Below are 20,826 nucleotides of genomic sequence, written 5' to 3' on the forward strand. Positions count from 1 at the left end.
ATTCGCAGGGAAATCTCGGAGTTTACCCAGAAAGATGACGAGCAATTTTTCGAAACATGGGAGCGATTCAATGGGCTACTCTTGAAGTGTCCACATCATGGGTACGAGAAATGGCACCAATGCCAATACTTTTTGGAAGGATTATTGCCGAATGTGCAAGAATGGCTAATGGCAACGAGTGGAGGAGAGCTAATGTCAAAAAGTGCATCAGAGATTTGGGAATTCTTCCAGCGACAAGCAGATAATTCCCAACAACGGAGTCGATCACTTAGGACTACTAGAAGAATTAAAGGAGTGAATGAGGTTCAAATTGGCGAATCAAGTTCAGAAATTAAAGAAGTCAAAGCGATAATTGAAGGTCTCTCTCGACAAATAGCATCATTATCGACTGCTAAATCAACAGAGCCACATGACCATGACTCATACTCAGATCAAGCCAATGCCATAGGTGTAATGAGAAAGCCATCAAATTACAACCCATACTCCAACACATATAACCCTGGATGGAGAGACCACCCCAATTTTTCATGGTCTCAAGGATTCCAACAGAATGGACCAACAGCTCCAGCTCCACCAATTCCACAAAATCCTCAAACCTCTCAGCCACCATTTAGACCATACAATCAGAACCAGAACCACTCTCAACCTAGACCATGGGAGGATGCATTCCAGAATTTTAGGAATGTTACTCACTCCACGATTGAGAAACAGAACCGCACCATTGATGGACTACGAAATGAGTTGAGAGCAGGCTTCAACTCACAAGCTCAATCTGTTTCAAGCCTCGAGAAGATGGTGGGACAACTTGCTTCTTCAGTTCAAACCTTGGCAATGACCGTTGAGAAAGGTAAGTTTCCAAGTCAACCAGTGCCTAATCCTAAAGGAGTACATGAAGCAAGTACCAGTTCACCACAACAGCATGGAGAGGTCAAAGCAGTAATGACCTTGCGAAAAGGAAAAGAAGTCGACAACAAGGTGGAGATGCCAGTGACAAAAGAAAATCAAATTGTACCTGTGAATGTTGATGACTCATCACCGGAGGAGAAAGAAGAAACCAACCCACAAGAATATGTTCCCAAAGCTCCATTTCCTCAGAGGTTAGCGAAAGGAAAAAAAGGAAAATCCGCAGGTGAGATTCTTGAAATCTTCAAACAGGTAAGTGTTAACATCCCTTTGCTTGATGCTATTAAACAAGTTCCATCTTATGCCAAGTTTCTTAAAGACCTTTGTACTAAAAAGAGAAACATGCATGTTCAAAAGAAGGCATTTTTAACAGAAAACGTTAGTTCTATACTCCAACATAAAATTCCTTTAAAATGCAAAGACCCAGGCTCCCCCACTATCTCATGTAGTATAGGGAACCACACAATTGAGAATGCTTTGTTGGATTTAGGAGCTAGTGTAAATCTGTTACCTTATTCAGTGTTTGTGAAACTTGGACTGGGAGAATTACACCCAACTCCAGTGGTGTTACAACTTGCAGATCGGTCCACAAAAATACCTCGTGGTATTGTGGAGGACGTGCTTATCCAGGTAGACAAATTTTATTTTCCTGTTGACTTCATTGTAATTGACACTCAACCAATACAGGATTCAAGGAAGCACATCCCCATTATTCTAGGCCGACCTTTCTTGGCAACTGCGGATGCTCACATTCAATGTAGAACTGGAAATATGCAGTTGTCCTTCGGCAACATGACTATGGAGCTGAACATCTTCAACATTGCCAAACAACCTCACAGTGCAGATGATGGAATTGTTGATGTGGATTTAATCGAAGCATTAGTTGATGACACTTTTCTTTCAAACCTTAGTGATGATCCTTTACAAACATGTTTAACTCACTTTGGTTTTGATTTTGATATTGACAGATCGGTTGATGAGGTCAACGCCCTGCTTGACTCAGCACCATCTATGGACACTAATAAATGGAAGTCAAGAGTTGAGCAACTAGCACCATCAGAGAAGCAACTCATTCCATCATCAGAATCACCACCGAAACTCGAGCTCAAACCATTGCCCAACACTTTGGAATATGCGTTTTTGGGAGAAGAAAGTACTCTGCCGGTAATCATCTCATCATCCCTAAATGACGAACAAAAAGGTAAGTTGTTGGATGTTTTAAAAGAGCACAAAGAAGCATTAGGATGGACCATAGCAGATATTAAAGGTATAAACCCAGTAGATTGCATGCATTACATTCACCTTGATGAAAATGCTAAAACTACTAGGGAGATGCAACGTCGGTTAAATCCTAACATGAAAGAAGTTGTTAGAACTGAGGTCCTTAAGCTATTAGATGCAGGTATCATTTACCCAATTTCTGATAGTTCATGGGTCAGTCCTGTACAAGTTGTCCCTAAAAAGTCAGGAGTCACAGTAGTTACCAATGCTGATAATGAATTGATACCCACTAGAGTGACTACAGGATGGCGTGTATGCATTGATTATAGAAAATTGAATTCTGTCACACGTAAAGACCATTTTCCTTTACCATTTATTGATCAAATGCTTGATAGATTAGCAGGCCATGAATTTTATTGCTTTCTAGATGGTTACTCAGGATATAATCAGATTCCCATAGCACCAAAAGATCAAGAGAAAACTACTTTCATTTGCCCTTTTGGCACATTTGCATATAGGAGAATGCCATTTGGATTATGTAATGCACCTGCTACATTTCAACGATGCATGTTGAGCATTTTTTCTGATATGGTGGAACGATTCCTTGAAGTCTTTATGGATGATTTTTCTGTCTTTGGTGACTCATTTGATCAATGTTTACATCATCTAACACTAGTTCTGCAGAGATGTATCGAGAAGAACTTGGTCTTAAATTGGGAGAAATGCCATTTTATGGTAAAATAAGGTATTGTTCTCGGTCACATCATTTCGAGCAAAGGTATTGAGGTTGACAAAGCCAAGGTGGATCTCATTTCTAATCTTCCTCCACCCAAAACAGTCAGAGAAGTAAGATCTTTCCTTGGGCATGCTGGTTTCTATAGACGTTTCATTAAAGATTTTAGCAAAGTTTCTAGACCCTTATGCAATTTACTTGCTAAGGATGTACCTTTTATCTTTAATGATTCATGTCTTATGGCGTTTGAAAAATTAAAACAGTTGTTGACATCATCACCCATCATTCAGGTCCCAAACTGGAACTTACCATTTGAGCTAATGTGTGATGCATCTGATTATGCAATAGGAGCAGTATTAGGACAAAGAGTTGATCGAATTCCCCATGTTATTTACTATGCTAGTATGACATTGAATGATGCACAGTTGAACTATTCAACTACTGAAAAAGAAATGCTAGCAGTAGTGTTTGCATTGGAAAAATTTCGATCATATCTCATTGGTTGTAAAATAATTATATTCACAGATCATGCTGCTCTTAAATATCTTCTCACAAAGAAAGATGCAAAAGCCAGACTAATTCGTTGGGTGTTACTTTTGCAGGAATTTGACTTGGAATTCAAAGATAAAAAAGGGACAGAAAATGTTGTGGCGGACCACCTCTCTCGTCTCCATTTTGACACAATTATAGAACAATTACCATTAAATGAGTCATTTCCAGATGAACAATTAATGAGTGTGGAAGTATTACCTTGGTATGCTGATATAGTTAATTATCTTGTTACAGGTAAACTTCCAGAGCATTGGACCAAGCAAGACAAGGCTAAATTCTTTGCAGAGATAAAGAATTTCTTTTGGGATGACCCGTATTTGTTCAAGTATTGTGCGGATCAAATTGTTAGACGATGTGTCCCAGAAAGTGAAATTCAGAATATCCTTTCATTCTGCCATGAACAAGCTTGTGGAGGCCATTTCAGTGCTAAGAAGACAGCGACTAAAGTTTTACAATGTGGTTTCTATTGGCCATCTATATTTCAAGACGCTTACACTTTCTGTTCTTCATGTGATAGGTGTCAACGAATGGGAAGCATTACACGAAGGAACATGATGCCACTAAATCCAATTTTAGTGGTTGAGATTTTTGACGTATGGGGTATCGACTTCATGGGACCCTTTCCCCCTTCTTTTGGCCATCAATACATATTGGTTGCTGTTGACTACGTATCAAAATGGGTAGAAGCAATTCCATGTAGGACCAATGATCACAAGGTGGTAATAGCATTTTTAAAAAGCAACATTGTTTCACGCTTTGGATTCCCTCGAGCAATAATCAGTGATGGTGGTGCCCACTTTTGTAACAAAGCATTCAAAGCTCTTTTGACAAAGTATTCAATCACACACAAAGTGGCGACCCCGTATCATCCGCAAACCAGTGGCCAAGTTGAGATCTCCAATCGAGAAATAAAGCACATATTAGAAAAAACGGTGAGGCCGGACAGAAAAGATTGGTCATTAAGACTTGATGATGCCTTATGGGCATATAGAACGGCTTTCAAGACCCCGATTGGGATGTCACCCTACAGGCTAGTGTATGGAAAAGCTTGCCACCTACCTGTGGAACTCGAGCATCGTGCATATTGGGCCATCAAGAAATTCAATTTTGACATGCAGCAAGCCAGCTCAGAAAGAAGATTACAGCTGGCAGAACTTGAAGAAATTCGCAATGACACGTACGAAAATGCCAAGATTTACAAGCAACGAATGAAAGTCTTCCATGATAAGCAAATTATGAGAAAATCGTTCACTCCAGGTCAGAAAGTGCTTTTATTCAATTCTCGCTTGCACCTATTCCCAGGTAAGTTACGCTCTCGTTGGTCTGGCCCATTTATTGTTCATACTGTTTTTCCACATGGGGCAATTGAAATTAAAGACCCAAAGAATGGTGTCACGTTTAAAGTTAATGGTCAAAGATTAAAGCCATATCTAGAGTACCAACCACATGAAGAAGACACCGAAATAAATTTGAGTGACCCACCAAATTTGAATTGATTTTTTTTTTCTTTTCGTTGATTTGATTTTTCTTTCTTTCTTTTTATATTATTCTTTTGCTAATTGAAATTGTTTTTGCATAAGTGTGTTTATTTTACCATTAAGTTTTCTCTTATCATTTTTAATCATGAGTCTCATACTTAGACCGTTCCTCCTGAACATTCTTAAACCACTTCAACGTGTCAAAACTCATCTCAAAAGACAGATTCAATTTTGTAAAACACATCGCATTTGGGCTCTACAACCACCAGAGTTAGTAGCTTATGTTGAGGGTTTAGAACACCAACTCAGAGACATTGAGAGAAGTGTTTACGACATCCAGTTGGAGCTTGAGGTAAATTCAATAAGAGGACGATTTTAATTTTCTTTGTGTGTTTTAATTTGTTTTTCTATTTGTGTGCTTTAGTTTGTTACCCCGGTGAAGTGGCGGATAACGGTACTCCGTGACAATCAAGTCGGTTACTTCAGTTTCCCATAATAACTGATATTCTGAGGCGAAGGTATGGACAGAAACGAGATCCTAGCGAAGCTTCACAAGCGATTCCCTTCACTTCCTCAGAATGCCCTCCTTACGATCTATAAAGCTCGGTCCGAACGCATGCGATTACTCATGAGGAATAACATGCCTGCTGACATCCGTTGGTTAATCGAGGCTAAAGTACGATCGGCAGGTGAGTTACCTCCAAAATTTATTGCATACATGCCTGGTTGTGGTAAAGGAAATTATGCAAGAAAACGACGAGCTCGAAGAATTTCTGTTGCTTGTCATAAGTGTGCCAGAATGAGTTGCAATAAAAACCCATGTTCTTTAGGAATGGTGTCTGATAACAGGGAAGATAAGATTCAATTCATTAGGGATGGCTTGAATAAGGAGTCATTGGATGATATCCTTTTGTCTCTTGAAACGCATCCCAGTGGATATGTGCAAGGAGCGATTCTCCAGTTATGGCCATTATTCCAGAAAGAGCATGCACGATATAGTCTCGGGAATCTGACTATAAACAACCCTGTTTGCCAGTTTATAAGAAAACTGGATAGGAAGCCTATCCTCGACCCATAGAGGGCGTTCAAGCCGTTTCTGGACGTAAAACCAGAGGAAGATGTGAGCCACAGTCGCAACTACCTGTAAATATCCTTTTACTTTATTGTTATTTTATTTCACTATTGTCTTATTGTTTGCATTATTGTCTTTAATAATTTTATTACTGTTTGCTTTTTCCTTTTTACTGTTTTCTTTTTGACTTGCGAGCCACGTGCTTTACGCGTTATTTGACACTAACATATTACCTCATACACAACCATGACCCACTATCACCGAGACTCTTAAATGTGATTTCTTTTTTGTCAAGCACTCACAAATTTTTTTCGAGAAGTATCACAATGGCAGCTACTCCCAATAGACAATTCAAGAACATTTGTGTGCTTTCTGGATTTACCTATGGCAAACATAAAGAGTTCGTTGAGGCAGCCATAGATCTTGGTCGAAGCATAGCAGCGAGAAAATTACACTTGGTGTATGGAGGAGGTAATCGAGGGTTATCAAAAATGGTCTCAGAAGCAGCTTTTATCAGAGGAAGTCAAGTATTAGGCATCATCCCAAGAGTCCTAAAACCATTGGGCAGTTCGTCTGACTCATCAACTGGAGAAGAGTTAGTCGTCTCAGGTATGCAAGAAAGAATAACTGAAATGCTTAATTATGTTGATGCTTTTATTTTCCTTCCAGGAGATCTTGCAACACTAGAGGCACTTATGACACTAGCATCTTGGGCCCATCTACACATTCACCAGAAACCCATCGGTTTGTTAAATGTCAATAACTTTTATGATGGCTTTATCGCATTTCTTAACCATGCAATAAAAAACTATTTCATTCCCTCTAATGCGAAAAAACTCTTTATTTGTGCTCACACTGCTAATGAGCTACTTGATATGTTACAAGCTTATCGACCGGAGCCAGACCCCTGGACCTTTGTGTTGGAGCGTCCAAATAATGATGGTAACAGTAGCCGCAGTAAGAAGTACAAATTAGATTTAACTCTCCGCCTGTAAATATTTTCTTCTGTGTTGCACCACCCAGGTGATGTCTTCTAAACTCTACTTCTTTCATTTCAAACATTGAGGACAATGTTTCGTTCTGGTTGGGGGGAGGGAATAGTCGACAATTGTGGAATTTTGGTTACGTTTTTACTAATTTTTTGTTGTAGAAACTAACTGTTGTTAACTTTTTGTGTTGAAGATGACTGAATATGGAGTGTAGTTACTCTAGAAACGCATCTTCATTGTTTGAAAAAAAAATTCAAAAAAAAAAAAATTCAGACATTTTCTTTTTCTTTATTATGTGTTTATGTTTATTTTTCTTCTTTAATTTCTCCTCTATAAATATACATTTTCCAACTTTTGAGTCGAAGATGGCTGAATATGGAGTGTAGTTCCTCTAGAAACGCATCTTCTTTTAAAAAAAAAAATCATTTTCGTTTTCTATCATTTTACGTGTAACTTTTCTAATTAGTTTTTATACATCATTTTCACATTTCTGCATACATATTTTTCTTTCATGTTTAGAATAGGTTGGGGGGTAGAATGATGTTTAAAAAAAAATGTGTGATTTGTTTTAACATTGGATGACATGATTAATTTCAAATTTTAGTATTTGTATTATCTTTGGTCTTAAGTGATGTTACGCTATGTTTGCTACTTTACATGTTGATGTCGGAGACAAATGTGAGTTGCTTGAAGGAATGAACATGTCATAATAAGTACCAAGTGAGTTTTTGAGCCTATTATTTTTCTTGGAGAATAACCCTTTTGCCCACTCTTTATACAGCTTAGCAGTTTATTATTTTATACACGATCTCTAAATTACTTTTGAGTTAACCCTTAAAAAAAAAATTGTAAAATAAAAAAAAAAGAGAAAAAAGAAAAAGAAAAAAGAGTGTGTTGCTACATTTGGAGGCCCATCTAACTAGTAGATATGGAAGATTATTTAGAGCCCTAAAAGACGATGGAGAGGCCATCTTTGATCCGTTTGAGCCTTTCAAGCCATCCCTTTTATTTAATATCCATAGTTAACCCTTTTGAGCCTTTAAAAAAAAAAAAAAAACTTTTCTTTCTCAACTTATCATCTTGACCCACTCCGATTTGGAGTATTACCCGATATCTTATAAGTTCCATCACCTATTTATGTTTGAGAAAATGTAAATAATTATTTTGTTCAGTGAAGTTATGCCAAATAAAAGCAAAAAAAACAAAAAAACAAAAACAAAAACAAAAGTTGTTGTTTCAAAAGAATAAAAATAGGTGAAATCCACCTTGCAACTTCCAAAAAAAAATTCTCTGCATTTTTCTCAAACATACACTTTGTTTTCCTTATTTTCCTTCTTTGTTAGCCATGTCCCTAGCCTACGTTTCGCCCTAATAAAAGTCCTTCTTGATTTTAGGGAACTATAGTTTGAAGTAGAAGCTAGTTATATGGGCTAAAAAGATGTAGTGATGCATAATTAAAAAAAAAAAAGATAAATAAAGTGGGTTGACTAACATTTTATTTGACTTGAGATCGTATTATTTCTAAGCTGAGGGCATATTTATTTCATCTTGGTGAGAGCATGTGATATCACTTCTTTATTATTTTCTCTCTCAATTACCATTCATTGGAGTGACTATTTTTATTGGGATTAATTTATTTGTGAGAGTGTCACTACTTCCAGTGAGATTTTGGGGTTTGACATGTCATTCTTGAGAGTAGCTAAAACAAAGTCTACTGGGCTAATTCATGTGGATGGTTGATGTGGGTGTGATGTTGCTTTAGACTGGAGATAATGCTTATACTTTTATTTGATTGCTATCATTAATCTGATGGAATAAATACGAGTGTTTCTATTAAAACAAAAAAAAAATATTTTGAATTTGAATTTTGTTTTCGCTTTATTTGCTAGGGACTAGCAATAAGCTGGTTGGGGGGTGTGTTGAGTGTTAGAAAATGCATATTTATAAAGGAGAAAACCGTCATTTTACATTTTAAGTCTTACTAACAACCCTTACTTTTATATATTTAACCTTCTTGTGATTTAATTACATGTGTTTTATTTTAATTAAGTATTTTATGTATTTTAGGGGCATTATAGTCATTTCACAATAAAGGAGAGATCAGACGGCAAAACGGACATCACTTTTTAACTCAGGACGGTCGAAAACCTTAGGAGGAGCATAAAAGGAAAAATGGCACTATTCACATGTACGGTACTATTCACGTGTACGGTACTGTATACGTTACTGTTCACGACACTGTTCACATAGACGGATGATGACGTGGCATTGACCGATGATGTGGCATTGACTGATGAGGTGTCACGATCCTGTTGGACTAAAATTCTTATGTACTGTTGATGGTGACGTGGCAGCATATCAGTAGACGAAAAATCTCGCGTACGGTGCATGCATCACACATGATTATTTTCAACCAAACCGCGTTACTGTTCATCCGGGTCAAACCGTGTTACTGTTCATCCGCGTGGTCAAACCGTGGACTGTTGACTGATGACGTGGCGCAATCCTGAGCGTCCAAACTGTTTTTAATCCGATGGCCATGATTTACTCTATGTATCTATAAAAAGGGGGCCTCCCCCCCCTAATTTGATATCTCTGAATCCATTTTTGGACTCTGTTTTCTGTAATTCCCTCTCCATCTTGTATTTTCTTCGTATTTTAATAAATTCCTATTTTGCCCCTAGTTCAATTATGAGTGGCTAATTTTCTTTCAAGCTTGGGTTGAAGGTGAAGTCTCAACATGTGTCATGGGCTTAATTTGGTAAATTTATTTTCTCTTCCCCTCTAGTTTTTGTGGATGTTTTGACTTCTCGTCGACAAATAATACTAATCTTGTCTAGTACCGCCTTGGTTTCACCGGCCCTCTAGTATAAGGTTATTATTATTTGGCACGATAAGCCCTTAGCACCATATTGATTAGAGCGTGGTTCATGAGGTGTGGATTCCCCCCTCATGATTTAATTGGCATTAATAAGGAATATTTAGCCCATGATGCATGTTGATGCGGATCCGAATACCCAAGTACGTCATTTCAATAGAATTATCTTCAGTCTATTCTCGCCATTGCAAGTCAAATTTTAGAATTTATTATCGCCATTTCAATTCCAATTTTAGAATAATTTAAATCACTTCCACCACAATTCCAACCACCCATTTACAAAATTAATTCTACATATAATTAAAATCCACCTCCTCGTGGGATCGACACTCGTCACCATTGATCTACACTACAATAGATTCGTGCGCTTGCGAGTACATTAAAATTTGCACAACAGTGGACAATTTCCTGATGTACAAAAGCATTATCACACAGTCTACAAAGAGATCTTAGCCGTGAAAAATGGTATCAAGAAATTTGAATTCCATTTGATTGGTCATAGATTCTTGATCAGAATAGATAATTCAGCTTTTCCCAATATCTTGAACTTTAAGTAGAAGGCTGTTCCAAAAAAGACCTTACTTTGGCTTAAAGAATGGTTTTCGAGATATGGCTACCATGTCCAGCATATAAAAGGAGATCATAACCTCATCCCAAATTTACTATCCAGACCTCTAAAACCAAAACCTTCCCAGTTCTTCTGTATCACTTCTTAGATTTCTTTCTCGATCATTGCGATGGCTAGTTCATTTCCTAAAACAGCTCTCACCCAAAAGTCTTTCCTACTCAACATGACTTTTCAATCACCTCACCAAATCCAAGATTTTGCCAGAAAATTCCTCTTTAGGTTTTTTTATGAACATCTATACGAAGAGTAAAGAACTTATGTTTTTTCCAGTTTTCATCCTGATCATCTTTTCCTTACTGGATTAGTAATTACACCCCACAGGGATATTATCGAAGATGAACTTTGGTATACATGGTGTCTTACTGTTCTATATGCCACAAAAATAGTTTTCCCAGTCTTACCCCTTCTCTCCAAGCTCAATGATCTAGAGTTTTCTACCTCTCTTACCTGAACTCTTTTTGAATGGTTTTCACCATTATCATGGTGGCGCAGAAAGCTACAACAGATTGCTGACACGCACCATTTTCTAGAACTCCCAGACCAAGAAGGAAAACATTTCACCTCTGTTTTTATCGTCCACCGTCCATATTTCCAACATCCTCATACCAAGGATTTTTGGACACAAAATCAGAGTTATGAATGGACCACTGTTCCTCACATTGTCTGTCTTGAATAAGATTTTCACATCAAGACTTCCTTAAAAAAATTTCTCATGGAACTCAACCACATTCCTCCAGACCAACCAGATATCCTCTACACATCTCTTGGACCAAAACATGAAATGTTCATGATCCCTACACCATCCTTACATTCCCAACCTCCTAACCGTGGAATCATCATAAAATAAGAAAAGCCAGATTACACTGACTTCTTATTCCAAGATTCCCAAGATCCTTATGAGGATTTTACCCTGGTACCTTCACCATTACCATATGAACTTGGATAATCCTCTTCTCCATATCCACCATTTTCCTCTCAGCCTGATCAGCCTGAACATTATCCTCAACTAGTTCCTTCATCTCCACAAGATATTCCTCCAGTAAAAGGATAATATTGCCCTTGGCCATGTGTTTTAGGATGTTCTCATCCAGAGAGAATCTTCAAGAAAGATAAGAACCCTGATCATGACCCTGACGAGACTGAATCATCATCAGAAGATGGCTTCATATCTCTTTAAGATATTTGTCATCTTGTAATAATGAGTGTCTTTAGCTTTTGCTTTCAGCTTTTACTTTTAACTTTTTAAAGTTGTTTGCCATTTTGTAATAAGTGTATGCTTTAGCTTTATGCTTTAGTTGTTTGTCCTTATGTAATCATGCACTTTACTTTTGTAAAATATGTGTGCATGTATGCTAGCTGGAAGAATCTTGATCCAGCTTTTTACTCCTCCTTATCCTTATATAAGGAGAGTTATTTTGAATAAACATTAGAGGAGTTTTGAGATAACTTTCCAAGTTTCAATATTCCACCCCATGTATAACTAAAACTTTCGTTTCTATTTTTTTAATCTAAAGATTCTTTAGGTTTAGAACTCTTACCCTTGTTCAAATGTCTATCTTCTATAAGTATGCTCTGCACTTGCCTTGAAAAAGGATCCTGTGCATCAGAAAGCTAGTCAGGCTCTTATTCTTTCTTTGTTCTGAGATAATAGACGGAACCCTGCCTTTAGACTAAGTGACCAAGGAGAGTATGTGTCTTTTTAGGTTGTCTATGTTCTTAGTTCATCATAAGAATGGAATGTCTGGTATCTCGTGTTAGCCTAAAGGGCTATACATAATGTAATTTTGATGATAACAAACATATGTATTAAGTGATTTAATAAATATTGTATTTCACATTTTCACTAGTTTTTTAAGGATAATATTTATGCAAGTGAATCAAGTGAAATCAAGATTGAAGACACTCAACGGACAACGGCGACATCAAGAATATAGTTTAGAGCTCAACGAACAAATTAGTGCAATAAATTCTTGTAAAGCCGGTATGATTTAATTGATGCATGATTTAGCATTTGAGAAGCTCAAGAGATTAATTTAATTAAATACTTTTCATAAACTAAAAGGTTTTATTTTTATAAAGTAAAGTATTTTGTGGATTTAAGTAATTTGGACTTAAATGCTAAGATTTTAAATCTTTGATTTTAAATAAGTATTAAATTTCGGAGTTGGACGTTTTTATAAACATTTGAAATGTTTTGGGCCATACTATAATTTATGAATATTTTGGACAAAAGTGAAAGGTTTTGAGAACTTTGAAAAATATGAGTATTATGTTGAAAATGACCTTTGTGCGTAATAATAAAATCTTTGGGCCATAGCATAATTTCATAAATTTTGGGAAAGACAACTACTCTTAGGAAGTTCTGAAATTGGACCTATTTGTAAAGTTTTAAGACGTTTTGGGCTATAGTATAATTATAAAAAGTTTTGGGCCAAAATATAATTTTAGTGAACAGTGTTACTGTAGCAAATTAAAAAATAACGGTAATATCACTGTTCCTGAGTGGCTAGCTGGATAATCAAGCGGCTAACCGCTTGAGTGCTGGAATTTGCCTATAACGGCTAGGTTTTGGGCTTTCACTATAAAAACTCAACTGAAACTTCATTTTAAGAACCAATGCACACAAATATAAGATCATACAACATATATTGGGCTTCCAAAATTCAAATCATCATTGATTGAATCATTGTTGAGCTATTAGTTGCATATCCACTCTTAAAGAGAGTTTTTGTTGTAATTTTCATTTCTTATCAAATTGTGAGTGTGTAAGTGTGGGAAATACTTGGGGTGAAGAGATTGGGAGATAATCTTTTGGTTCTAAAGGTTCATTGACACCTTGGAAGTCAATTGTAAAAACTTGAAGCCTTGGGAGGCTTGGATAGTGAAATCCTCGAGCTTGGTTGGCTTGGAGGCGTGGACGTAGGCGGGGATTGCCGAACCACGTAAAAATCCGCGTGTTTCTTTTTCTCTTCCCTTGCTCTTTTATTTTTATGCTTGTTTGAATTTATTGTTCTATATTTCATTAAGGCGTTAGATTGATTTATTGTACGAATCGTATTGCATTATTTTTAAAAACTCAATTCACCCCCCCTCTTGGGTTGCGTTACTTGCATTTCATTTGGTATCAGAGCTTGGTTCTCTTGTTAGGACTTAACCGTCTAGAGTAAAAGATCCATGGCAACCCAAAATGATTCAACCTTTAGGGAAGGACAATACACAACTAGGCCACCATTTTTTGACGGAAATGACTACCCGTATTGGAAAACTAGGATGAGAATTTATTTACAAGCACTAGATTATGAAATTTGGGAAGTTGTATGTGATGGTCCATTTATGCCTTCAACTAAAAATGAATTCGGGGAAGACATTCCAAAACCTTCACGGGAATTGAATGAATTGGAAAAGAGAAAAGCTTCTCTAAATTCCAAAGCCATGAATGCCTTGTTTTGTGCACTCGATAAGAAAGAGTTTCATAGAGTGTCTAGTTGTGAAAGTGCTAATGAAATTTGGCACAAACTTGAAGTTGTTTATGAAGGCACGAATCAAGTGAAAGAGTCTAAGATTAGTAGGTACACTCGGCAATATGAATTGTTCCAAATGGAACAAAATGAGAGTGTATATTCTATGTATACTAGATTTACGGACAAAGTAAACACTCTAGGAGCCCTAGGAAAGACCTTTTCAAATAGCGAAAAAGTTAAGAAAATCATTAGATCATTACCTAAGAAATGGAGACAAAAAAGGATTGTCATTGAGGAAGTTAAAGATTTGAATATCTTACCTATTGATGATTTAATTGGTTCTCTTATTTCTTATGAGGAAAAAAAGAAAGACATTGCTCTCAAAGCCACAAAATATGAGAGTGATGGGGAAGTGAGCCGGATGATGAGGAGTTGGCTATGCTAGCAAGGAGGTTCAGAAAATTTTTCAAGAAAACCGGTGACCGAAGGAAATTTAGAAACTTCAAAAACCAAAAGGAGAAGAAAGAGGTAATCATATGTTATGAATGCAAAAAGCCCGGCCATATAAGATCGGAATGCCCACTTCTCAACAAACACAAGAAGAAAGCTATGGTTGCTACTTGGGATGATAGCGATGAAGATTCAAGTGATGAAGAAGAGTCGCAAGAAGTATCAAACCTAGCACTTGTGGCACTAGGAAATGATGATGATCTCAATGAGGTAAGTGATCCAACTTATGATGAATTGTATGATGCTTTTAAAGAAATGCATGATGAGTTGATGAAAATTGGTAAAAAGAATGCATGCCTTAAAAAGAAATTGATAGAATTTACAAATGAAAAGGATGCCATGCAAAAATGCAATGAGTCATTGAATGAGAAGATTAAAGGATTAGAATTAGATAATAAAACCTTGCATAATAGAGTTGCATTATTAAATGAAAAGCCTAACACTTCACATGAGCATTTAGAGTCACATGTAGATGATTTGAAAAAGGAAAATGAAATGCTCAAGAAAAAGAATATTGAACTTAGTAATGTTGTTCTAAAATTTACAAATGGGCAAAAGATGTTGGATAACATGTTTAATTCTCAAAAATGTGTTTTTGATAAAGGAGGACTTGGGTATAAGCCTAACTTGAAGTAAAAGTATTATAAGAATTATTTTGTTAAAGCTACCTCCACAAGTGATCATAAGAGTGTTTGTCATTATTGTAACCAAAATGGTCACATGAAATATAGATGTCTCGTAAAAAAGAATGCATATTATGGTGTCAAATGTATTTGGGTTCCAAAAGGAACCGTTGCTAATGCTCAAGGACCCAAAAAGGTTTGGGTACCTAAGACATAAGATTTTCTTTGCAGGGCTTGAAGAAAAAGAAAAATAAATGGTACTTGGATAGCGGATGTTCTAGGCATATGACCGGAAACTATGCATGGTTCTCAAGTTTCACCAAAATCGAAAATAGTGGAGATGTATCCTTTGGAGATAACTCAAAAGGAAAAATTCTCGGAATTGGAAAAGTTGGTAAAATTTCTTCAACTCTAATTGAAAATGTGTGCTTGGTTGAAAATTTGAAACACAATTTGATTAGCATTAGTCAACTATGTGACAAAGGTTATAAAGTTGTTTTTATAAATCAAGATGTGTTATTGAGAATGCATGTGATGGGAAAATTTTGTTTATGGGAAATAGATGTGGCAATGTTTACACGATTGATATAGAGTGTGCATCTACTCATGATAAATGTTTTTCGGCATTGCATGATGATGGTTGGTTATGGCATAGAAGACTAGGACATGCTAGCATGGATTTAATTTCAAAAATTTTGAAAAACAATTTAGTTAAAGGTCTTCCAAAAATTAGTTTTCAAAAGGATAAAATTTGTGAAGCATGTCAATTTGGAAAACAAATCAAAACCTCTTTAAAAAACAAGAATCATATTTCTACTTTAAAACCTCTTCAATTACTTCACATAGATTTTCTTGGACCTTCTAGATATGCTAGTTTAAGTGGCAAATTTTATGCATTTGTAATTGTAGATGATTATTCTAGATACACATGGGTATTATTCTTAGTTAATAAGGATGATGCCATTGATGCATTTAGAATTTTCTATAAAAAGGTTCAAAATGAAAAGGGTTATTCTAGTACTTGTATTAGAAGTGATCATGGTGGAGAGTTTGAAAATCATGCATTTGAAAATTTTTGTAATGATTTTGGCATTGAGCATCAATTTTCATCACCTAGGACTCCACAACAAAATGGAGTTGTTGAGAGAAAGAATAGGTCTATTCAAGAAATGTCCAGGACCATGTTAAATGAAAATGCATTACCAAAATATTTTTGGGCCGAAGCCGTCAACACCGCTTGTTATGTTTTAAATCGGGTGTTGATTAGACCTCATCTCAATAAAACTCCCTATGAGCTTTGGAAAGATAGAAAACCCAACATTGGTTATTTCAAAGTTTTTGGATGAAAATGTTTTATTTTAAACGCAAAAGATAATCTTGCTAAATTTGATCCAAAATCTGATGTTAGCATCTTTCTCGGGTATTCAAACTCAAGCAAAGCTTATAGAGTTTATAATAAAAGAACTTTAGTTGTGGAAGAATCCATGCATGTTGCGTTTGATGAATCTAACCCCTCCTCTGTGGAGAAAGGAGTTGTTAATGATGATGCAGATGGAGAGCTACAAGAAGAATCATCAAAAGAGAATCAAGAGAATTCACCACAAGAAAATCAAGAGGATAGACAAGAAGAACAAACAAATATGGAGCTGGAACAACAAGAAGGTAGTTCTCAAACACTCCCCAAGGAGTGGAGGTATGTTTCCTCTCATCCTAAGGATTTAATTTTAGGTGATCCTTTAAGAGGTATCACAACTAGATCATCACTTAGAAACACATGTGAGCATGCTGCATTTATTTCTCAAATTGAACCAAAATCTTTTGCGGATGCGGAAAATGATGAGTTTTGGATTATGGCAATGCAAGAGGAGTTAAATCAATTTGAGAGAAATAAAGTATGGGAATTGGTTCCTAAACCGGAACATCAATCCATTATAGGCATTAAATGGGTATTTAGAAATAAAATGGATGAATCCGGTGTGGTTGTAAGAAATAAAGCTAGATTAGTGGCTCAAGGATACAACCAAGAAGAAGGAATCGATTTCGATGAAACATTTGCACCTGTAGCTAGATTAGAATCCATTAGGATGTTGTTAGCATTTCCATGTCATAAAGATTTTATTTTATTTCAAATGGATGTCAAGAGTGCTTTCCTAAATAGTTATATTACGAAGGAAGTTTATGTGAAACAACCCCCTGGTTTCGAAAATGAGAAATTTCCAAATCATGTGTATAAGTTATCAAAAGCATTGTATGGATTAAAACAAGCACCTAGAGCATGGTATGATAGGCTTAAAAATTTCTTGTTGGATAACGGTTTTTCGATGGGAAGAGCGGATACTACCTCTTTATTAAAAATAAAAATCAAGATATACTTGTTGTTCAAATTTATGTTGATGATATTATTTTTGGTTCTACTAATGAATCTTTGTGCAAAGAATTTTCCTCTTGTATGAGTAAGGAATTTGAGATGAGCATGATGGGAGAATTGAAGTATTTTCTTGGACTTCAAATCAAACAAAACAATGAGGGGATCTTCATCAACCAAGCTAAGTACGTCAAAGACTTGCTCAAGAGATTTGGTATTGATGAATCAAATACCAAGAATACTCCAATGAGTACAACAATCAAGCTTGATAAAGATGAAAAAGGTAAAGAGGTTGATATTAAAAAGTATCGAGGTATGATCGGATCCTTACTTTACTTAACCGCAAATAGACCCGATATCATGTTTAGTGTATGTTTGTGTGTAAGATTTCAATCATGTCCCAAGGAATCTCATTTGCTTGCTGTTAAAAGAATTTTTTGTTACTTGAGTGGAATCATAGATATTGGCCTTTGGTATCCTAGAGGAACTCATATAGATTTAACTTGTTATTTGGATGCCGATTTTGCTGGTCACAAGGTCAATAGGAAGAGTACTAGTGGAACTTGCCATTTTCTTGGTCATTCACTTGTTTCATGGTTTAGTAAGAAACAAAATTCGGTGGCACTCTCAACTACTGAAGCGGAATATATTGTCGTAGGTAGTTATTGTGCACAAGCACTTTGGATGAAACAAACACTTAGAGACTATGGTATTAATCTTGAACAAATTCCTATCAAGTGTGATAATACTAGCGCCATAAATCTTTCAAAGAATCCCATTCAACATTCTAAAACCAAGCATATAGAGATTAGGCATCATTTCTTGAGGATTATGTTCAAAAAGGTGATATTGCATTAGAATTTATCTCTACGGAAAAATAACTTGCCGATATTTTTACAAAACCCCTTTGCGAAGAACAATTTTCAAAAATTCGGCATGAACTTGGGATGATGAAATTTTCGCATTAACATCTCTATGTATGTTATTGAATCTACTAAAATTGTTTGCTTGATGATTTTTAATGTTTATGAAGTGTTTGCGAATGTTAGATATATGAAGTGTTTGATTTATTAATTTTCGAATGCTTATGTGTTTCATGAATATATGTTTGTTGGATGGATTATTAGTTTGAATTAATCATCTTTTGGATGTTTAAAATCTTGAATCATGCATTAAATTGGCTCTTGAGATGTTTCGGGATCACAAAATGGTCACGAAATTGATCGAAACTAGCCGGAAAGCAAGTAGAGTGCAGGTGGACAGCAACCAGGCGGCTAGCCGCCTGTTCCAAGCAGCTAGCCGCTTGGAAAATTGTCCCAAACCCGAGAGCAAGCGGCTAGCCGCTTGGTCACGAGTTGGGCATATTGTTTTTTGCTTCTTCTTCTTCTTTTGTTAATTTTCTGCACATGCTCTCTTTTTCACTCAAAACCGTGAGCAACCCATCCATTTTCACTTCCATTTTCTTCCTTTTTCATCCATTTTCATGCCCAAATCAACCATTCAAACTAATACCCATGCATTTCATCTTCATTAAACCCTTCTCCATCATGATTTCTTCACTTGTTCTTCATCATTCCATCCTCATTCCATTCACGCGTGAATAGTGTTCTCCATTTTCTTTCTCAAATTTCTTCATCTTTCACTCATTTTCTTGTTAAAATCAATCATCCAACTCATTATTCATCCATTACTCCTTCAATTTTCACTCTCAAAACAACATTTCATCAACTCTCCACATAAAACCCAAAATAAAAAATTCTCACTCTACCCGTTTCTCTCTCTTCATTTTCAAGCTTCCTTTTAGCCCATTTTTAATTCACTCTACATCATAAATTAGCTTCATTCATCTCTAGGATTAATTTTCTTGCCTCAAACAAATCCATTTCACTAAATTTTTGTTAAACCCGAAATTACATTTTTAAGCTCTTTTTTCTTCCAACAATGGCGGGTGGTGACAAGTCCAAGGGAAAACACATGGCCAAGAAGCTTAAGGATGATCATGGAGATTATTCGGACTTTATGTTGATTCATTTTCCTCGACTCCAACTTCGGAAACATTTTCTCGACCATTTCAAGCCAAGGACGGTAATTACTCCTTATTTTGTCAATCTCAATAATATGAAGAATTTAGAAATTTGTGATAAATCTCTTAAAGATTTACTTATTGCTATGAGATGGAAGAACGTGTTGGTCGTTAATGATCCTTACTATGAAAATTTAGTCAAGGTTTTCTATTCGAATATGGATACGGAAGTGTCAAATAGAATTGTTACTAATGTTGGGAGAGTTCACATTGAATTTGATGTTGCTTTGCTAAATTCTATCCTTGGCACTCCAAATGAGGGATTGGAAATATATAGTGCTAGAGCCAAAATCAAACAACCTTGGTTTTCCCTTGAAAATGCCGTTCGAAATATTTGTCGACGGCATGATTTGTCCATTGCGTTCTGTAACTCACTTTTGAAATCTCAAACCTTGCCCCTTCAAACTTGAATCCTTCATTATGTTCTTCATCATGTGATTACTCCTAGGGCTGGTCATGCGGATGAAGTTAGCCATTTAGATGTAGCCATTTTGGATTGTATTCTAGAGGAGAGGGTGCTAAATATTGAGTATATTATCTTTCATCACATGCTTAGTACTCCCAACTTAGCCAAACGATCTCTTCCATATGCTAGTATTATTACCCGAATTCTAGAGTATTTCCATGTCCCTATAACCGAGCCAATCTCCTTGAATTCGAGGGAATTAGGTGATGAATCAATTGCTAATTTGGGTTTTTATTGGAGGGATGATCAATGGCATAAAGATGAAAGAAACAAAAAGGTTGGGGACATTGCTCCTACAGATCATCGTTTCTTTAACGATGTCCGTCCCCCACACTTGCTTCCTAATCTTAGTGCTCCATATCTCTCACGACCTCCACCTTCCGAGGGTCCTTCCCACTCTACTTCAGCTGACTTTGAGGATCCGTTGCAACAACCGTTAACTAAAGTGGATTCACTTTCTGAGCGGCAAGACAAACTTCAGTCTATGCTTGAAGCTTTTCACCTTCAATCCATTTCCGAGCGAGAGCGTCTCTTTGCTCAACAGCAGCAGCTTCTTTATGGCCAGCAGCAACTTTTTGCAGCTCTTGGATTTCCACCACCATCCTCTTCATCACATCCACCATCTCCTTAGCACTCTATTTTATTTTGTTATTTGTCACTCTGCACTACATTTATTCATGCCTGGTTGTTTTTCATTTGCGGATGATATCTTGTCGTTTGATAGTTGGATATGTTATTTTTAATTTGTGGATTAAGGATGCTTGTTATTTAATCTTCAGATATGTTATATTTGGATGATGTTTTCGGATTGATTAATTATATGCTTAATTCTTATGTGTTGCTTGATAACTTGGTGGAGTTGTT

The 20,826-nt window shown here is 36.2% G+C and overlaps 1 non-coding gene across 1 annotated transcript; it reads right to left on the reverse strand.

Moving 5' to 3' along the window:
- On the reverse strand, positions 1-104 carry LOC127901556 (small nucleolar RNA R71). The gene has a single exon (XR_008053797.1). It is a non-coding gene; the product is annotated as a small nucleolar RNA R71 (small nucleolar RNA).
- Positions 105-20,826: the final 20,722 nt, after the last annotated feature.

This window comes from Citrus sinensis, chromosome 3, assembly GCF_022201045.2.
Source record: "Citrus sinensis cultivar Valencia sweet orange chromosome 3, DVS_A1.0, whole genome shotgun sequence".
Taxonomy (NCBI): domain Eukaryota; kingdom Viridiplantae; phylum Streptophyta; class Magnoliopsida; order Sapindales; family Rutaceae; genus Citrus; species Citrus sinensis.